We start from the raw sequence: 17,414 nt of genomic DNA on the forward strand, positions 1-17,414 counted from the left end.
GACACCTTACACATCCACACCCACAACCACACATCCCACACACCCAGACACACACACACACCTCACCCCCCAACACACACACACGCACACACAGATACCTCACAGACACACCTAACACATCCCACACACCTCCCCCCCACACACACACGCACACCTCACAGACACATCCACACATCCCACACATACACACACATCCTACACACATACTCCCCACACCCACACACACCCCACACACACCTCACACACCCACACTTCCACCTACACCGAAACACCCCACACACCCACACCCACACACACACCTCACACACCCACATCCCCACCCACACCCACATACCCCACACAGATATACACCTCATCCCCCCAGACACACACACACACACATACACACCTCACAGACACACCCTGCACATCCCCCACACACACCTCCCCCACCCCCACACATGGGGAAAACTCAGTGAAACACTAAAATAATAATTTAAAGTGCTTAGAGGTATGGTATCTCTGAATAGAGTTGTTGTGTTGTGTGGGTGATTTAAGTACCAACATGTAGGTACCAATGCAGAGTCTTAAATTCAATGTACACCGTTTACTCTGTAGATAATTTGCATGTTGTTATAGAAGTTATTGTGGTATATGGAATCCATACCATAGTCTGTCAGGAAAACATAAAGAACATGGAGGCAGGAGATGAAAAAGAGATGTCAAATACACATTGGAGATAATATAGTGGGAGAAAGGAAGTATCTATGAGCAAAATTACTATGTAAAACAAAAAAGTTGCACAGTATACTATAAGTTTGACTTTACATTATAATCAATTTGGTAGTAGTTTAAGAATTACATATAAAAATGAATAATGTCTCAAACAATTTTAGAATTATTAAATATAAATTTATTTTTAAGATTCATTTTCAAAATTTGATAGAACGTCTAACATTTGACTGTCCGAAATGTCCTCTTTTTGAGTGAACATAACTTCCAACATTTGACTGTCAGAAACGTCCTCATATTGTATTAACAAATCCACAGATTCTACACATTGTAGAAGTTCATGGTCCCGTGATTCATCCATGAATTCCAAGTCATTGGGTTCAATGATTTCCTCATTGTTCATCTCTAGGACAATTTCAAAGGAAACGTTCTGTTCTCCTTCTATTTTTGTGCTGAAATTTGCATTAAAAAAAAAATCAGTAGAAATATGGCACTGTTGGGTTTAAGTTCAGACAGGTAGTTTTGATTTTTTAACAGTGAAGTTAACTTTTGGCAATGTATGGTAACAGGCAGGAAGTAGAAATATAAAAAAGTGCGTGTGAAGAAACGTAAGTAAATTCATAATTATAGCAGAGAAGCCTAAGTCAATCCATAAATATAACAGAGGAGCCTATCTCTATCTATAACTATAGCAGAGGGACAGTAAATAACTATCAGAAAACATTTTTAAAAAATAACTTAAAGTGCCCCTTACAAATTATCAACTTACTTTACAGAGAGGTGAAGAAGACAAAATGCGAAAATCCTTTCAAGATGTACCTCAGGTAGTTGTAGTCAAAATGGCCGTGTTTCCCTCTCATTTTTCATTTATATTCATGTACATAACCAATCAAATGTCAGGAAAAAAAAAATAGAAAATGAAAGTAACATTTTAATTGTTGTCAATTCTAACACTTCAGATGTGTTTTTGTGAAGTAATTTACCTCAGGGTATTTAGAGAGGTCTACAGGCTAAATGGCTCAATGGAATTCCATCGAATTTGGGAAAATGGTAGGGATTGGTATGTAGTATGAGCTATTCTATATTTGGTGAAAGTGTCTCCAGTGGTTTTTATGTAAATTAACTTTAACATTTATTTAAAGCGCTTACCGGTGCGCGCCCCGGTACGTGTACCGGCAGCGCTACGGCAGTCCTCCATTTTGTTTTCGGTAGATTTAAGACAGAAAATGGAGGACAAACAACGTTGGGAATGGGTATAAGGGGGCATCGTAGGCACTGCTTGACCCTCTAGGTTTTCTGAGGGGGTCTTAGGAGGCCGAAATAGGCAAACAAACCAAAAAAAAGTTTTTATTTTTTGCGGGGGAAGCGCCCAGTACGCGCACCGGGAAGCGTACCGGGGAGCGTACTTTGGTGAAAATTAGTGAAAAAAGTTAGAAAAAGATAATCATTTGGAGTGATCAGAGATAGGGTAGCCCTGAAAAGGGCTTTTGGGTTCTGTGGCTGATTTAGGTACCTACAAGTAGGTACCAATGTACAGTCTTAAATTCAGGAGGAATTTTCTATTCCCCTCATCAGAAAAGTGCACACCATCTCCCCTGTAGATATCTTGCATGTTGTAACGCAAGTTATTATTGTATATTGAACCCATTCCATAGTCTCTCATGTAAGCAGAAACAGATTTATTCACATGTTTCCGTGCTTTCTCAAATTGTGGACAAAATTGATTGGACCACTTACATTTCTGCCTTTGGCATATATTGGAATATACCAAGGCAGCTTGAGGAAAAAGTGCCATCAATTGATCAAAGGTGTCCTTTATAAGCATTTCCAGACCTACCCCAGTCAAAGTGCCCAAGTTATTTCCTCCACAGTGCACAATTCAGGATGTGGCAAATGCAAAAAGGTTTTCACCAATGGTATCAATTGGTGACATTTCACTCCTCTGTGGCCAATCCATTTAATCTTCACATTTGGTAAGTCAAGGTTGTGGAAATTTCTGGTAGCTGCATACCTTTGAGCCCAGTGGATATAGCTATGTCCAATAATCCAGACAGAATACATGGTGAGAGGAGATTCTGATGCAGTCAGATGAAGTGTGGAAAAGAAATGGCAGTTGGAACAATAGGAGTTTGCAAAAAAAAAACCTGTGGAGTTTCAGTGCTATTGAATCACAAGCAATGATTGGTAGAATGAGATAGTTGAAAACTGAAAGTTAGGGTGCATGGTTGTGTTCTGTGTAAGAAGTAATTTGAATGGTTAAAAAAAAGTCATTTAAAGAAACATTGCACCAGATAAGCTGGTGTATTCGCAGGTCAAACATCCTTGCTGAGGTGATTTACAACATTGTAAAATAAACTTTTAACCCTGGGAGCTCAGTGAGGAGGGAGTTGCTATGGTAACAGGTAGAAAGGGCTGAGGGGGGGAAGGGTGTTGGTTTGAAAATACAGAGGGAAGAGTTTTGATTGGTTACCATGAGGAATATGTGTGTAGAATTAGAGGTTCTCTGTGCCATTTAGGTTTGCAGTGCCTGGAGAACATACCTTTTGCTCTGCTAAAGAAATATTGGTGTGTGTATCTGACACTGTTGTGAATCTCCTAAAGCATTTGTAAAGGTGAGTTATGATTCATTTAATATACATAGAGACTAGTATACTCTATGGAGAAGATTTGGAAGGAAATTGTGGTCTTTACATGTTGCTTTGTGTCATGCATTTTGATAATGCTTGGTAAAACGTTTTTACTGTATAGAGTAATTGTATTTTGTAAAATTGTGAATTTTTAGTCGTGACATGGAATGCTTCTACGTAGGACCTGTGCTGTGTTTTGTAAATGTGATGTAAAAAACGATTTTGGGGGGGAAAAATAGTTTTTACATTTTTTAAAAGGAATAAAGAATGTGTGCATGTTTAATAGAAATACATTTGACTCTTTACAATGATGTTACCTGTGTTAACTCAGTGTAGGAAGCATATTGAGTTTGTTTGCATAGAGGAATTGTATTTTGTAAAATTGTGAAGCTTCATGTGCAAGATTTTGCCTCAGTATTATCCCTGCTGTGAGGCAGATGGTTGTAAATATGATCTGTGCTGTGTTTCCTAAATGTGATGTCAAAAACGATTTTGGGGAAAATAAATGATTCTACATATTTGAGTATAATGTGGTGCAAAGGTTTAAAAAATACCGCATACATGCGTCACTTTTTAAATATGGGGAAAAAAGGTACATGTTTGGGCTTTCCTTGGGAGCCTAGGTGGTGAGGATTGTATCTAAGTGTGCAGTAGACTAGGCTTCATGAAGCATAAAAATAGTTTTTACATTTTTTAAAAGGAATAAAGAATGTGTGCATGTTTAATAGAAATACATTTGACTCTTTACAATGATGTTAGCTGTGTTAACTCAGTGTAGGAAGCATATTGAGTTTGTTTGCATAGAGGAATTGTATTTTGTAAAATTGTGAAGCTTCATGTGCAAGATTTTGCCTCAGTCTTATCCCTGCTGTGAGGCAGATGGTTGTAAATATGATCTGTGCTGTGTTTCCTAAATGTGATGTCAAAAACGATTTTGGGGAAAATAAATGGATTTTACATTTTTGAGTATAATGTGGCACAAAGGTTTAAAAAATGACGCATACATGCGTCACTTTTTAAATATGGGGAAAAAAGGTACATGTGTGGGCTTTCCTGGTAAGCCTAGGTGGTTAGGATTGTATCTAAGTGTGCAGTGGACTAGGCTTCATGAAGCATATCCCTGTCTGTATTCTTAGACATAGGTGTCAATTTGACTCTTTACAATGATGTTAGCTGTGTTTTAAAACAGTGTAGGAAGCATATTGAGTTTGTTTGCATAGAGGAATTGTATTTTGTAAAATTGTGAAGCTCCATGAGAAAGCGTTTGCCTCACTCTTATTCCTGTTGTGAGGCAGGTGCAAGATTTTGCCTCAGTCTTATCCCTGCTGTGAGGCAGATGATTGTAAATAGGATCTGTGATGTGTTTCCTAAATGTAATGTCAAAAACGATTTTGGGGAAAATAAATGGTTTTTACATTTTTGAGTATAATGTGGCACAGAGGTTTAAAAAGTGACGCATCTACCTACATGCGTCACTTTTTAAATATGGGGCAAAAAAGGTACTTGTTTGGGCTTTCCTGGGGAGCATAGGTGTTGAGGCTTGTGTCTTAGAGTGCAGTGGATTAGGCTTCATGAAGCCTATCTCTGCTGCATTCTTAGACACAGGTGTTTTGAGGCAAAATCTTGCACTTGTCTCACAACAGGAATAAGACTGAGGCAAACGCTTTCTCATGGAGCTTCACAATTGTACAAAATACAATTCCTCTATGTAAACAAACTCAATATGCTTCCTACACTGATTTAAAACACAGCTAACATCATTGTAAAGAGTCAAACTGACACCTGTGTCTAAGAATGCAGACAGGGATATGCTTCATGAAGCCTAGTCCACTGCACACTTAGATACAATCCTCACCACCTACGCTCCCCAGGAAAACCCAAACAAGTACCTTTTTGCTCCATATTTAAAAAGTGGCGCATGTATGCGTCACTTTTTAAACCTCTGCGCCACATTATAATCAAAAATGTAAAAACCAATCATTTTCTCCAAAATCGTTTTTGACATCACATTTAGGAAACACAGCACAGATCCTATTTACAATCATCGGCCTCACAGCAGGGATAAGACTGAGGCAAAATCTTGCACCTGCCTCACAACAGGAATAAGACTGAGGCAAACGCTTTCTCATGGAGCTTCACAATTTTATAAAATACAATTCTATATAACTATATAACTCAATATTTTCTTGGGAAGCATAGGTGGTGAAGCCTGTGTATAAGAGTGCAGTGGAGTTCGACATAGGTCTGATCTTCTTTGTAGTTGTGGACAGAGCTGTCTTCCACTATATTTTTCAATACAGGCCTCACCTTTTGTGCACCACTGGAGAATCCTCACCTGATCTGAAACCCTGTATTGATCGTTTGCTTTTTGTCATTGCTTTGTTGTTTGGTAATAGTGGTCTGTAATGTGCTACTGTTTTTCTTTAACACAGATTGAAATCGTTATTTGAAGAAAAAGCAAAGATGCCCACAAAGGAAAGGACAAAGAAACAACGTAACCGGGAAAAAGCAAAAACAGCAACGGAATTACAGCATTCTTCCACAACAGATACTTCAAAAAACAGGAACAAAGCTCCTGGTAAGACAACTAAGTCTTTTTTACGCAACATATGTACATCCAGAAAAAATGATGGACACCATGTAGAAAAAGAAAATGAGAGAGTAAAATTGAAAAGGAAGGAGAGCACTTCAAAGAATCCTAAAACTGGAGCAGGAGAGAATAATATGTATAGGAATAGAAGGCAGAATCAGTTTAGAGACATTCGTAGACGAATGTTTCGCAATAGAGTGGTTTTAAATTTGTTAAAAAATATTAAAAAAGGTAAACAGAGAGCTGCTTTTTATAAGAAAAAGAAAAGTGTAGAGAAGATTGTTGATCAGGCTTTGGAAGTTAAGAAAAAATTATTTATTTTAATAATCAATAGAATTAGGACACTTAACAAGACAATTGATGTTTTCAAATCAAACAGTAGATGGAAAAGAGTAATTAATCGGACTAATTTTTGTAAAGTTTTTTCTGGAGAATGGATGCACAGTTCAAGTTGTGAGCCATTTTTTAATGAGGAGAGTTACTTCCAGGAGAATGATTTAGTGCATGCAGTTGACACCAGTGGTCGAGCGTATGAAGTGAAAGACGGTTGTCCGATTGAAAAAGAGAAACTTGTGCCTAGAGAACCAGAAGAGGTGTTATCTGATGGAGTTTTAGGGAGACGTACTAAGGGTCCAGTGTACACTTGGAAGTGTAGTAGTATTTGTTGTGTGCGACAGGAATCAATTGATTTGTTTTGTAATTTCTTACGTACGTATAGTAAAAAAAGTATAAAGCAGAAAGTGAAGTTGTTGCAAGACTTAGATCCTTGCAGAGTGAGAGGAATGACAGGTTTGCAAGGCCATTCACTGGCTTGTCTTTCTAGAAAAGTCTGTCAGAGTGTTTTTCATCATTTTAGGATGTTAGCAGTGCATCATACCAAAATGAGGAAATTAGTGAGAATGTTGTATTATGCAAAAAGTCCAGCACTTAAGCTTAAACAATTAAACAGTGCTCTTTTGCATGGAACAGAATTAGATGTGAAGAAGATCTGTGAAGAAATTGAGATTTGTTATTTTCGTGAGCAAAAGGACAGTGTAGAAATTGAGACAGCAATTCAAGGTAATGTGGAAGACAATGTACAGATTTTAAATACAGAAAAGTTTGAGAAGGAAATTACCAGGTTTAAGGTGAAATCAAGTGAAAGGCCGAATTTTACTTGTGTCTGTTGTCGACGGACTCATTATAAGATTCAGACTAGGTTAGTTGATTCATATGCAAAAAGTGAAAAGATGGATAATTATGAGTGGAAAGATTTAGCAACTTATTTGTGGGTGGAGAATTCTTTTGATTTGAGTTCTGATTAGCGTATTTGTAAATATTGTTATGACAAATTAAATCAAAACAGAATGCCTGCTAGAGCTGTTCATAATAATCTGGAGTTGATAGACATTCCCCGTGAATTGATGGATTTAAATACATATGAGTCTATTTTGATTCAATGTGTCCATCCTTTTCAGGCAATTGTTCGCATGGAGCCTAAGATAGGGAAATTGCCTCCTACAGATTTGCAGAGAGGATTAAAGGGAAGAGTTGTTTATTTGCCCCTAGATTCCTAGATTTGAAAAAAAATATTGATACAATTGGTATAGAAAAAGTAGAAGAGGAACCTTTAATTATTCTAGTTAATGGGGTTCCAACAAACAGTAAAAAAATCTGGCAAGATTTAGTGGATGTTAGGAAAGTCAAAAAGGCAACGTTGTATTTAGTCAAAAGCAATGAGTACTACAAAGATGTATGTGTTGCAGCAGAGGAAACAGCTACAGATGAAGACAGTGATTGTTCAGGCGGCCAAATTGAAAAAGTTGATGTGTCTAGAAGTGAAGAAATATATGAACATTATACTGTTCATCCTTTGCATTCCAAAGAAGTAATGGGGAATGCAATTGAATTGTTTCAAATGAAAACAGCAAAAGGAAGTCCCATTAGTGTATGGGAAGAAAGTTTGGAAGCTCGTTGTTTTCCACAGCTATTTCCAACAGGTCGAGGTGGACGATATGACGATCGACCACTTCAAATTCCTGCATCTGAATATCGAACTGTAAGATTATATGCTGAAGATGCAAGGTTTCGTCAATGCATTCCCTATTTGTTTCATCTACTGTATGAAAGTGACTTGTCTGGGCTTTCTTATGCAGTAAACCATATTCTGAAAAGTGGAGCACATCTACAAAATGTTTCGGCGAGGGACTTTATGGAGAAAGTGAATCTGCAAGATAATATTTTAGAATCTCATCTAATCAATCTCATGGCATGTCAGCGTGGTACAAATGAGTATTGGTACCATCGCCATGGGGAATTGAAATGTATGCTAAGATACTTAGGAACTCCTACATGGTTCCTCACTCTTAGCTGTGCCGAGTATGCATGGGAGGACTTACTTCAATTTCTACGAGAGGCCAATGCTAATATACAAAATATAGAATTCAAAACACCTGGAGAACTGTGTTCTTTGGATTCAGTGAATGTATGCAGATATTTTAATCATAGATTTTAAGCTATGATGTCTTTTATTACCAACAAAAAAAATCCTCCCCTTGGAGAGGTTTTGGATTTCTTTTGGAGAAAGGAGTATCAAGCGAGAGGTGCTCCTCACATACATATGTTGTTGTGGATTAAAGATGCACCCAAATTTGGAACAGATTCGGATGAGACAGTGATGAGTTTCATTGAAGAGTATTCAACATGTGCTGTTCCGAAAACTACGGAAGAAAACAGTTTAAGGCAACAAGTTTTACGCTTTCAATCCCATCGTTGTGGAAAGTATTGTCGTCGAAAATTCAGAAACAAGGACAAGTTCTACACAAAATGTCGTTTCAGCTTTCCACGACCAGTGATTTCTAAAGGAAGAGTAAATAATTTGATGTCTTCTCTGCGACATACTGTGACGAGGAAATCACCCAAAAATACATACAATTTAAAAAGAGACGAAGAGTCCAAGTACATCAACGACTACAACCCAGTGATTTTGTCCATGTGGAATGCTAATATGGATATTCAATTCGTTGCTGACAACTCTATTGCTGTGGCTCGATATGTGACGTCTTACATCACAAAAAAAGAAAAGACAGAACTAAAGGAAATGTGGGAGGACATTTCACATGAAAAGAGTCTAAGCAAGAAATTATACAGTTACAGTCTGAAGATGTTGTCGCATCGAGAAATTGGAGCGTATGAATATTCTGATCGATTGTCGTCAGCAAGTCTCTATGCCAAATCTAGAACCATCATTTGGGTGAGTCTAGGTCTTGCTGCAACACGAAATCGAGTTTTGAAATCTGTACAAGAGATAGAGTATTTGGCGGAGAAAGAACCAGAAAGTACAGATATTTTGAAGACAAACATGTTGGATACATACTATCCAAATAGAAGTCATCACCTTGAGAACGCTTGTCTCTATGAAGTTCTGCAGAGATATATTTATAAGAGGAACATCAGAGAAGATATCAATAATGGAATATATGGAGTCATTGGATGTGAAGGATGTCTAGTGAAACAGAAAAAAGGTCATTTGATTAATCATCGCAAATTGAGTTGTGATAATCCAGATAAAAGAGAATTTTATTATTTGGCTGTTTTGCAACTGTTTAAACCATGGCGTGAAGAAGAGGAACTTCTTGGAGATTTTCTCTGTTATGAAGACTCCTTTAATGCAACGAAGGATACCATGGAATGTCCTGTTTTTCCAAATTATCTGCAAATGTTGAATGAAGAAATAGAGCAAGAAGCCACAATTGCTGCAGAGATTGCGAGAGACAGTTCTCAAGGCAGTCAGAGTTCTGCTTCATTGAGACAGGATCCACTAGGAGGACCAATTATCCAAAATGAAGCTGCTACTGCCATGGATGAGGTGGAAAGAGCTATGGAACAAGGTCAAGATGATGATGTTAACTTAGAAGATTTGGTGAAACAACTAAACCTTGAGCAGAAACAGATATATGACGAAGTCACAGAACAGATTGAAGATGGATTCAGTCATGAGAAAAAAGAGTGCTCATGTACATCATTTAAGCTTGTCCAACTGTACGTGAGTGGAGAAGCGGGAACTGGAAAAAGTTTTCTGATTAAAGCCATTGCAACTTATCTGCAGAAAAGGATTGAATCATCGCTGTCTTGTGTTGTTACTGCTCCAACTGGGCTGGCAGCACATAACATTAAAGGGATTACTTTACATCGTTTACTGATGCTGCCAGTGGAGCATTTTTTTTTTTGTAAAACAATTTTTATTGCAGAGATAATGTCAACCATACAGTATGCCCACCATCATGGTCCCCGGTACAAATGCAGTCACCGTTCGATTATCGCCTGTATACACAGCCTCATGACCCACATCCCGGAGGTTGGGTGGCGGTCGATCATGTATCACGGTGCAGCCTGGTTCAGGTATAAATAGCTCAGCTATACAATTTCCTCTGCTTTTATCAGGTCTACGCTTATTGAGCCCCCTCACTCTACAGTTATGTATAAACTCTCTTCAGCAAAGCAAACAGTTCAACTTTTCTCCTTCCCCCCCTCCCCTTCCTCCCCGTCCCCCTGGTGTCTGAGCCTACGTGTCCTGTGTATAATCTCGGGCAAATTGGTGTGATGAGGATTGTGGAAGCAATACTTAGGTGCGTGTGTCAGGTGTCAGTGCAGGGTCTAATACCTCCTCCCTCGGGGCCCCCTGTAGTGCTACTCCCTCCTCCTCGTCACTCAACTCCGCACTATCCCTGAGCGCCTGGACTAGGGTTTCCCAAGCTAGCGCCGCTTCCTGAGCCTTCTCATTTGCTGTCCGCCGGGCCAGTTGGTATCTGAGCGAGCTTTCTGCCGCTGCCCATTTCAGAAATTCGTTCAACCACTTTTGGTGTGTTGGCGCTGTCTTTGACTTCCAGCCCCTGGTGAGCTCCCTCTTGCAATCATAAGGCCCATGTCAATAAATTTACTCGACAGTTTCGTTTTGCGCGTGTGTGGGAACCAATGTAGGAGGACTACCGCGCTATCATAGTGCAGTACTCTATCCGTGACCTCATTTAGGGCGTCCCCAACTCCCTCCCAGTACTCCTGGATGCGCGGGCAGTCCCTAAGCATGTGTTGCAAGTCAGCGCCAACTAGCGTACATCTGGGGCATGCTGCATCAACTGCGCCAAAATATCTTGCTATCTTATTCGGAGTGAGGTAGGCCCTGTGTAGGATATAGAGGTGTATTAATTGGAAACGGGCGTTTCTGGTGCTTTTCCTTGCTCGCTGAAGCAGCTGGGACCATGTTGTGTCTGGGATTTCCCTCTGCAGGTCCTCCTCCCATTGTGATTTGAGGCGTGTTAGTGGATGCTGCCAGTGGAGCATGATAACAAATTGGAGTATCACAAGCTATCAGGAGATGCGTGTTACGAAGTTTCGAGAGTCCTGAAGAAAATGAAACTTCTTATCATTGATGAAGTAAGCATGGTGTCAAATATCATGCTTGCTTTTGTGCATTTGAGAATGCAAGAAATTCTTAGAACAGACTATGATGTCTTATTTGGTGGAAAACATATTATTGTTTTGGAGATCTTCTGCAGTTGACTCCAGTGAAAGGACAACCTGTGTTCAAAATGCTCACACATGAAGATACCAGGAAGTGCTTAGGGAGCATTGGAAACGTTAATATATGGTTAAATTTTAAATATGCAGAACTGCTTCAAAATATACGGCAGGCAAATGATGAAGATTATAAAAATATTCTACAAGATGTAAGGATTGGAAAAGTAAGTCAGCAAGGGAAAGAAGCTTTACATGCACGATTAATTTCAAATTTGTACCCAAATGAAAACATTCTTCCAGAGAACATATTTAAGAAAATTAACGAGAAGAAATCTGGCATATGTTTGTTGCCAACTCTGAAAGAATGTTCCATGCTCAACAGCAAAATGTTACAGTTAGATAAAGAAGAGATAGTGAAACTGGAAGCTATTGATAAAATAGAGCATATGGGAGCAACAATTATTTTGTCTGAAAATTTGAAATCAAAATTGGATTCATTAGAGAAGACTATATCTAAAACTGTTGGTTTTGAAAAGACTCTGAATGTGTGTTTGAATTGTCGTGTCATTTTAAGAAGGAATTTAAATGTTGAAAGAGGTCTGGTAAATGGAGCAATGGGTTATGTTGTTGGTTTTCTGAATTACAAAAATAGAGATGGAATTGAAATTTTAAAAATTAAATTTGATGGCATTGACGAAATAGAACAAATTTGTCGTTGTTCAGCTAGATTTTTGCTCGTGAAAGACTTATATGTTCGCCGAAAACAGTTTCCTATTTGTTTGGCATATGCGGTGACAATTCATAAGTCTCAAGGTTTAAGTGTAGATAGCGCTTTGGTGAACATTGGAAGTTCTGTGTTTAAAGAGGGTATGGCATATGTGGCATTATCACGAGTCAGAACTTTATCAGGATTGTACTTGATTGAGTGTGATGAAACAAAGATTTGTGCAGATTTAGATTGTGTAAAAGAATACAATAGGTTAAGAAGAGAGTATGCTCCACATTTGCCTCAATATCCTCTGATTGAAAAACGTGTGGTAGGCCGAAAAAGAAGAAATGAGAGTAATTGCAGTGAGGTATCAGCAAAAAGGCATAAAGTAGATAAAAGTGTAATTGTAAAGAGAAACAAAAAGGATTCTGTTGAAGATGTTGTTGGATTTCAGTTTGAAAACAGTTCTGGTGTCAACTGCTATGCTAATGTAGTAGTTAATGTTGTTTTTTTTCTTCAAAATTTACAAAGACAGATTGTTGAAAATCGGGAACAAACATTGTGCTGTTTATTGAATTCTGTGTTAGACAAATGTAGTAGTGATAGAGCAAAAATAGAAAGTGTTTCAGAAATTAGAAATCTTCTAGATATATGTTCAGGTCAAAATCAATTTTCACAGAATATTCAGCAGGATTGTCAGGAATTTTTAATATATATGTTTGATGTATTACAAGATGAAGGAGTAGATATAAAAAATATATTTGGCCTTTCTTATCAATGGCAACATGACTGTGATAACTGTGCTTCATCAAGTACTACTAGAATAGACTCTGAAAGATTTATATATTTAACTTTACCAGACTGCAAATCAGTGTCTTTCAATAATCTAGTTAAAGCAGCGGATCACAATATGGTGTGTACCCAATGTAAGTCTGCAATGCTGTCCACATTATTTCTACAAAATGATGGTCACTATGTTATTTTAATGTTCCAACGATGTAGACCTGATGGAACTAAATTGACAACTTCTATTAAAAATGTTGTGGCTTCTCAGTTATCGATATCAGGAAGAACCTTTGCAACTGTAGCTATTATTTTTCATGATGGTCCTTCTACAACATCAGGGCATTACACATGCTATTTAAAAACTTCTAAAGGTTGGACCCAATGTAACGACAATCATTTGACTTTCAAACAACGTTTGCCTTTTGGCTTTATAAATTCATATCTAGTGTTTTTACAGCCAAAATTTAGGTAAAGGTAAATGGCCTATGAAGACGGGAGGAGTACTCATATATACTCATACATCTGACACTATTTGGCCAAATGGAAAGGTGCAAGAATGAGTAAAGAGTCATGAAAAAAAGGAGTATATTAAAATTTTGAAAATATTTCAGATGTTCTTGGAGCTTTTATTTTAGAAAGTCGATGAAATGGATTTCTAAGTGAACAGCAAAATACTATGCAACGAGAAAAGGACCTCCATGATATACTATTTGGCCTCAAGGAAAAGTAAGTCAATCAAAGATTAGCGTACATTGGTCATTTGTCAATATGTAAGGTTTTTTTTAAAACACAATCTTTTAGATTGTGGTTTTTTTTCCCGCTGTCATATGATGAGTAATTTGAACTCACTACTTTAAGTGAAATTCAATATATTCTGAGAACAGCAAAAATAAACTATGTAACATGTTGTAGAAGTTATTCTATACTTTGGATTGTGTAAATTAAATTGTATTCCCATTCTCTGACACTTACTTTCCTTTTTTCATCTTCTTTCAGCTCTTTTTACTCACTTATAATGTCTTTCTCTCACTCTCTGTAACCCCCGTTCCCTTACTCCACTTCTTTGACAACCCCTCATTTTCATTTCAACTGTGTGTATCCCGTCTCTCCCTTGCATAACTTTTCAGCTTTCAGTCTTTCTGCTTTTCTTCTCTTTTCCGTATTTTCCTCCTTTGCTCTTTTAGTAATTCCTGTTTACTTACTCAGCAGTATTATTGCACTCTATCACTATAAATCATCCACTCTCCTTAGCTTATCTTTGTTTGCTCTTTACTTTTGACCTCTTCTCTCTGTTTTTCGTTCACTACTTCTATGTCCTCAGTGCCTCACTCTACTTGTGTTATTTTCACTTGTGTTTATCTACCTTCTATCACTTCTTTTACAACAACTTCACTGCTCCTCTCTCATCGTTCTTCATCCCATTTCTTTTACTCTGGTTCCGTTACTATCCATCATTTCCTTTCTTTTAATGTCCTTCTCTTTACTTTCATCACCAAATTATTTTCTCTCAGTACCACTGTTTTAGTCGTCTTCTCCTCTCTTTCCTTTTTTTTGCAGACTTACTTTTTTTCTTTTCTCACTCATTGTACTCCACCTCACTCAGTTTTTCTCTTAGTGTGTCTACGTTATAACTTCCTCAGTCCATTTCCTTCAATTGTTGTATATTATTCTGTCTCCCTTCATCCTTTCACTGTATGACTGTTCTTCTCTTACTCTCAGTTATCTTCTATTCCTCATTCTTCTAAATGCATCCTTAATTAGACTGTTTTCTGTCTCAGTCATTATCTTTTTACTTACTTCTGTTTCCTGATTTAGTTTTGCTAACTCAAATTGTTTTAGTATCTTTCTTACCTTCAGTTCATTTCTCTGTACTTCTCTCTCTTTTTCTTAGTGAATCTATATGCCTTACTCTTTGTAATTTGCTCTCCTTCTATTTCTTTTTCCCTCTTTTTGCCCTTCTACCTTAGTTTATTTCCCTTTCTGTGTTCTTCACTCTCACTTTATTTCTAAATAGAGTGTTATGATGTTTTTAGCTCTTCATTTGTATCTTTTAATTTAAAATATATATTTTACTAATTATAACTTATTTTTCTTCTCTCTTTCACAGATACCAACTGTAGTAAAAAAAATTAAAGTTACATTTATTATATGGTAAGTATGACTAAAAAAATTTAGTTTGTTATCACCCTTTGCTTTAAGGTCACTAACATTTTCTCAATCTACCTCACTCCTGTGTTTTACTCTGCTTCTTTCACTTATTCTTATCCTCCATGTTTACTCCCCTTTCCCTATTTACCCTCTCATATTCAACTTCTTTTGATCCCTATTCTTTACTTCACTTACCCTCTGTTCCCTTCCTTTGCTTCTTCACTCATTCTCTTTTTCTTAATTATTTACCTTACTCCTACACATATAGCTCATCCCCCTCCCAACACATGCACACACCTGTAACATACACCCACACACACACCACACACACACCTCATACACACAAAAAAACCTCCCACACACACTCTTCAAAAACACACACACATTCCATACACACACATACATCGAACACATATACACCCCACACTCATACACTTTTCATACATATTTCACACACCCTTATTTCTACACATACCAAAACAGTCCACACAACCACACCCACAGACACACCTTACACACCCAAACTTCTACCTACACCCACTGACTCCCTGTAAGTCACACACATTGCATTACTTAACTTTTTTTGCTGTTTTACTCAAGCCCATTCAGGTACTGTTTCCTTTACTCTCTATGTCCACTCTCTATGTCACTCACCATGTGTTATCCTAATTCAATATTTCTCCCTCTTTCACCCCTCTTTACTTATACTATGGGTAGCGCACCGGGGAGCGTAACAAGGGGAAAACCAAGAGAAACAGTAAAATAATATTTTAGAGTGCTTTGAGGTAGGGTAGCTGTTGTGTTGTGTGGGTGATTTACTTACTGCACTCCTTCCATTCCTTTTCTCAGTCCCTCTGTTCTCACAGTTCCTCACTCCCGTTCACTCAGTCCATCTCTCTTACTCTAATTGTCTCTGTCTCTTCACTCTTTCACTACTTGTTCATTATGTTTTCTCCCTGAAGTTCAAGCACACTACGTTATTTACATTTCTTTGCTGCTTCAATTATTCCCTTTCTGTTACTTCATCTTTTCTTCTTTCAGTTTTTTATCTCTGTCAATCCACATGTTTTAACTTTAGTCGATTTTATCCATCTTATTTCATCCCTCTTTAGTTATGGACACTACTTTTTTCTCTCTCTCCCTCACCAGTGTTATTTAAATCTGGTTCCGTTATTACCTTTTATTTGTACATCATTTTTTCATTTTTCTTTTACTCTTTACAGCCACTCACATTCTTCATGTGCCTCTGCTTTAGTATTATTCTTCTCTCTTTCTTTGTTTCACAGCCTCATATTTTTTTTAATTTTCTCTCTTACACTTTCTTATATCTTTTACACTGTTTTACTATGTATTATACAGTACCTCTGTGTTGCTCTCTCTTGCTGTCTGTCTCTTAACATTACTCTCTCTTTCTCTTTCTCTTATGCTCTCCTTCTCTTGTTTTTTTTTTTCGTTTTTTTTTTATTGCGCTAACAGGGCGCTCTCCGGTGCGCGCACCGGGAAGCGCACCTATGAGAAAAATGAAGTCAAGAGTGCTAAAAATGTTAGTAATTTTTTAGAAATGGGAGGTAGTTCTGAAAAGAACTTTTTTTTTAATGTTTTTGTTGTTTTATATATTTTTTTATTTTTCTGAACATTTTTTTTATTTTTTTTATTTTTTGAACAATTTTATGTTTTTTTTTGTTTTTTTGGGGGGAACAACCAAAAACAGGCATTAGAAAGGGCTCAACAGGAGCAAAAAAAAATGTTTACTTTTTGGGGCGTTTTGAGCACTTGTGGTTTTCAAACGCTCTATTAATTAAAATGATACTCATATTTCCATATGAAATTAGTTCACCACAATAAATGCACACTAGCTTCATGTGCACAAAATTCTGTTGAATGTTTGGGACCGTCTCCCTCGCCTCTGGTCCCGATAGAGTTACCTACGACGATGTACTGGCCACAGGAGTTGGTAGGTTATCTTGGAGGTGACGCAGCTCAGCAGCGCTGTAATTGTTTGGATGCCACCTCTGCATGTGACGGTGCATAGTATAGTTACCAAAACTATACTTTTTGTTTGTACCTCTAGACAAAACATCTTTACAAATGCGGCATGTCACATATCGGGCATTGACCTTTTTTTGGTCTCGAGGAAAAGAAAAAAATTGCCATATAAAATGGTCTTTGTGGTGTGATTTGCGGGGCTGTTCAGGCAAGAACTGCCTCCGCTCTACGTCCTCTTCCTCTTCTTCTTCCTCTTCCTCTGGGTTTGGAAGGAACTGCGCAGGTGGTCCTTCCTTCCTAGGTGGTTGTGGTGGGGGTGGGGGGCCACCAGCTGCAGCTACTACAGATGCCATTATTTCAA

At 37.7% G+C, this 17,414-nt stretch overlaps 1 protein-coding gene and 1 long non-coding RNA gene across 3 annotated transcripts in view; one reads left to right on the top strand and one right to left on the bottom strand.

Moving 5' to 3' along the window:
* Window positions 1–5,809, top strand: part of LOC144792156 (uncharacterized) — a 60,042-nt gene extending 54,233 nt beyond the window's left edge. Inside the window, exon 3 of the long non-coding RNA XR_013602514.1 lies at window positions 5,771–5,809. This is a non-coding gene — a long non-coding RNA (uncharacterized LOC144792156). The remainder of the gene's footprint in view (window positions 1–5,770) is intronic.
* The window catches only part of AIFM3 (AIF family member 3), a 337,117-nt gene that overhangs the window by 136,888 nt on the left and 182,815 nt on the right, over window positions 1–17,414 (bottom strand). The window lies entirely within an intron of this gene.

This window comes from Lissotriton helveticus, chromosome 11 (assembly GCF_964261635.1).
Source record: "Lissotriton helveticus chromosome 11, aLisHel1.1, whole genome shotgun sequence".
Classification (NCBI taxonomy): Eukaryota; Metazoa; Chordata; class Amphibia; order Caudata; family Salamandridae; genus Lissotriton; species Lissotriton helveticus.